Genomic DNA, 4,913 nt, shown 5'->3' on the forward strand with positions numbered 1-4,913 from the left:
GCCGAGTAAGTTTGTGTGTGTGTGTGTGTGTGTGTGTGTGTGTGTGTGTGTGTGTGTGTGTGTGTGTGTGTGTGTGTGTGTGTGTGATTGTGTTTGTGGTGCTGGTAGTGGTGGCAGGGATTGTGGTTTTTGTGGCAGCTACATCGCCATGGAGACAGTGCCATTATCGTGTGGCGAGGACTTTGATGCTGAAGTGAGAACAGCATTGGCAGCAGAAAGGAGCAACATGGCAACAACAAAATCTGAGTGGACAGCCACTGGGTGGATGGCTTTAAAAAAAACTGGAAATGTTTCCTCTTTTGAAGCGTCCTTCACGGTCTTTATTGCTGCTAACTTTCACAGTTGTACTTGCACATGGTTGTGCCGCTGATCTATTGAATCCACAAGGTCCATGTGTGCAGCCAGATTAACCAATATGCATTGGGGACAGGCCAATCCAAGCTGCTGCTGGACTGACTCCCCCTTCGTCATCACTCCCTGAAGAGGACAGTGTCCTTTGGGGCGAAAAGAGATGACTTGGCGTTTTTGGGTTCGTTAGAAGCTGCAAATATTTTGGACACCCTAGTCACTGCTGCAAAAAGACTGCAGCTCGCTGTGGTATACGATACGTCAAACATGCTGTAGTAACGGCAATGATTTCTCTCTCCCTCTCAACACTGTCAGGATTTATTCCACATCTTTCGTGTTTCCTTTGCATGCAGTCGGCTTAGAGGACCAAACCATCAGTGTGTTTGAACAGGCTATCATATAACCCTTGAAGAAATGGTTTGGCATTTTGGGATCACGCTCATTTGCTTTCTTGCTGAGAGTTAGATGATCAATACCAATCTCGTGTCTGTTTGTTCATCACTGAGCAAGCAGGAGGATGTTAGCTTAGCTTAGCATAAAGACTGGAAGCAGAAAAAAAAAGACATTGCTCGAATGCTGCCCATTAAAAGTAAAATAAATGTGGTTTGGCTTCATGAAAATGATAACTCTAACAGGTATATTTGACATTTTGCAGAGCATTTTCAAATGTAAGATATACATCAAATTGCAGTTGTTTTTTTAACTTTGTAATACATGACAGTGAACATGATGTCTGCATTAGCAGCACCTCAGACCCACAGGTGGCCCGAAGCCACCAGGTTCACCATGTGGCATTTAGTTTGGGATCCTTTAATGAGTGCACATTATTTTTTTATACTGTTTGGATCACTAAAGCACATTAATTAACGAATCTGGCACCCTGACTTTAAATATAGTTATACAGCCAGTTTTTGTGATTTCATTATAAATTGTCCTTGCATGGCCTGTTTCACAAAGTAAATGTGTGTTTAATACGTCAAAATGTACGCAGAGTGGGAATAGGAATAATCCCTTATTAGTCCCAGAATGGGGAAATGTATTCTCTGCATTTTGACCCATTCTTGGTGTTTTAGGGAGCAGTGGGTTCCCCTAGTGAAGCGCCCATAGGGTTCAGTGCCTTGCTGAGGGACACTTCGACATGCAAGCTATGCAGGACGACCACTCATCCCCATGAGCTACAGCCGGGAGAAATAAATACTGGTCCACAGCACATCTTTGCCCCAGGTCTCTTAGTGGGTTCATCCTGACAACAATGATGACAAATCTAAATGAATGAAGACTTGATGTTCATTGTGATGGATTACAGCCTGTGAAGTGAATTTAAGAAGTGTGAAACCAATAGTCGCCTTAACAGCAGACAAAGTGCATCCAACATTTTAACACATATAGTTCCATTGTTTGCAAAATGGTGGGTGTAATCCGTAGTAAATAAGACATGCAGAACCACCACATCCTTTAAATTGTGATGCAGTACAGAAGTCATCTTTTGCAGAAACTGTCACCACAGCAACTCTTAAAATAATGTCAGTGAGATTTGGCCCGCTGTTCTGCTTTCCCCTGGGCATTCGCTCCATTCTTCCACCGATAATAGATCCTGCTGCTCATCCCCGATGTATTGTCCCACGCCCAACGTCACACAGAGGAGAGAGGCAGCGGAGTGATGGAGGCAGCGACACCTGCACATTCTCTTCAGGCCGGCTCCGTCTCCCCGCGGGGCCAAACATTTGACATTTAACTACGATAGCCGTAAACAGGCCACTGCAAGGCCATTGACATTCATTTTGTCTGGAACAGTTTTGTCTCTTTCCAGCGCTGCTCCGGGTGGTTTTAACCAGCCGAAGGCAAGAATGTTAAATCAAGCACAGAGGTGAAAAAAAAAAGAAGTTAGCGGTTCCAGCTTAAACATAACAGTTTGCTGCTTTTCTCTGGAGTTAATATTTAATGAATATGTTTAGGTTTTAGACTGAACATAATTTTTCCTTTAATTTGTCACCCATCCAAAAAACTCCATGAACTTTCCCAATGAAATATCGGCAATATCCTCTTCATGTTGTTCATTATTTTACCTGTTTAATATGAGAACAAAAGGGCGTGTATCACATGTGGTTTATCACTCAATCATAGACTTTATGAAGCAAACAAATCATCCACAAGCTCTCCGCTCCATCTCCGCCCCACCACAGCACTGCACCACCACTTCATCCATAATGTTAAACACTGCTGACTGTGTGTGTGTGTGCGTTTGTGCGTGTGTGTATGTGTGTGTGTGTATAAGTGTCACCAATCTCATCCATACCACGCTGAGTCCGGCTTGTTTACCTATTCATTAATTCAGCCATGAGTGATGGCACAGGCAAACCAAAGCGCTCCATCCTCTGGTAATTAAACGTCTGTTGGTGAGACATTTTTCTATTGGAAAGCATTTTTTTTAAACAGACACACACACACACACACACACACACACACACACACGCACACACACTCTGAGAAGCTGCCGGTGGGTGTCCGGGCTCGCGCTGGTAATTAGCGTGCTGAGTGGTTGCACTGATTGCTTCATTATTTCTCCGATAGGCATCTGTGAGAGATATTTGATGGATGTTGCATGTTTGAAAGTCCACGCTTAAAGCTCCTCGTGTGAACGCCACTCGGCAAACTTTAAGGCTGCCTAGCAACACTCGTATTTACCACACGCAGGTTCTGAAGCTGCCCCCTCATCTCTCCTGATCCTCTTGCATCAGACTTGCTCAACGCCACACCAAAAGCTGGGCGCACTAACCGCCAGCGTGCACAGACGCGTGAATCCTCTCACGTTTAGGCCGCACGCTGCGGTTGGAGTTGTGAAAGAGAGGTTTCTAAATGTAGCTCCTTCACAGGAGGAGGATTCAGGATAATGTGTTTGTTTTGCTCACAGCGGTCCAAGCGTGACGCCGCGAGCAGGAGAGCGATTATCAACGGCCTGTCCCAGTTTCACAGGCCGATTATTTTTGTATTCGACAAGATATTGACGGCTGTTTCGCATTTTAGGGTTGCAGTCATTGGCAACGATCACAATCATCGTCTTTGGAAGTGGGACTGTTTCCAAGCTGTGTGTGGAAACAGCAAACATGCAGATCAGTGCTTTGACTTCAGCGACGAAGCGATTGATTTATTGTGCGTCAGAAAAGGAACAGACAACAATTTGATTATCATTATTTCTAAGTAATTTAGTAGCGTGGCTGACTTGTACTTATAGCATGCTGAGGTAGCTATACATGGGGAACATTATATCTGATTAATAACACAGTCACAAGCAGCGATGCCACATATTGCCCGTGGCTGTCAGTCTTGTTCAAAGTCAGTTATTTAATATGTCCAGCCCTTCAAATGTGAACATTTGCTGCTTTTAAATTTTTTTTTATAGTGATTCTCTTTGGATTTAGGACAAAACAATCAATAACAAGACGCCACTTTGTGCTTTTAGAACTAGGGATTGCCATTTGCCCACTATTTGCTGAATAGATTATCCAATAATTGTGCAAATACTAGATAGATTAATCAATAATCGTTAGTTGCAGCCATATTTAAATCACTTTGACAATATGCAAACACGGGTAAAGAAGAATCCTGAGTGTGTGAGTTTGATTTCCCAATCAGGTTGTATTGCTAAAATGTTAAATTGATTTAATGTGTGTGCTTTCAGAGATAATTATTTTACTTTATTTCCACAAAACATGTTCCCACCTAATTGCTAATACATAATTGGTTGGTTTCTTCAGAGATATGTCACAGTGAATGGCTTGCTGCGTCGTTATTGTTAATTGGTTTGCAAAATTGTTTAAATTCTGCCAATTCTAATCCCAGTCGTGATGTGTTGTTTTTCTGAGAACAATACTTGTCACCGGCTGCTGTTTGCACCGTGATACTAATCCACATGATTCCCCGCTGTCACCTCCTCCACTGAACTGGCCTCAGTAGGGTCTCACTTCAAAATGTCAACGCTGTCGGGTCGTTATATCTCCTGTCATCTCCAGGTGAACGTCAGTCCCGGGGCCCGTCATTACAGACGCGGCTGCCATCGCTCCCTTTCCATCAAGTTTTACACTTCCAGCTCCAAACCCAACGCCGCCTCTCTAATCACTGCGCTCTCCTGTGGTGGCTTCAGAAGAAAGGTCACCCCTGTCCGGATGGAAGACCCCAGGCTCGATCACTCTGAAACTATATCTCCTCCGGAGTCTGCCGGCCTTGCACGCATTGTTGTGTGTGTGTGTGTGTGTGTGTGTGTGCACATGCAATTTAGTCCTGGTGTAATTGGCTTATTAGGCCTCTAGTCTATTTGGAGAATTGAGCAACTGGGCGGCTCATCCATGAGTAAATTCTCCACTTTCAGGCCAATTGTCCTTGTCATGTTTTTGCTGAGCGCATCTGCCTTCCTCCGTCAGCCTGAATCGCATGGAGAAGGCGTAATTGATGCGATGTGTGTGTGTGTGTGTGTGTCTGCATACAGCGAGCCAGACACACTCTCCGAACTAGCAGCTCTTGGAGTTAATCCGTCTCACTAATAGTGGGGGGTGGAGCAGAGGAGGAGG

The sequence above is a fragment of the Taurulus bubalis genome (assembly GCF_910589615.1).
Source record: "Taurulus bubalis genome assembly, chromosome: 18".
NCBI classification, from domain to species: domain Eukaryota; kingdom Metazoa; phylum Chordata; class Actinopteri; order Perciformes; family Cottidae; genus Taurulus; species Taurulus bubalis.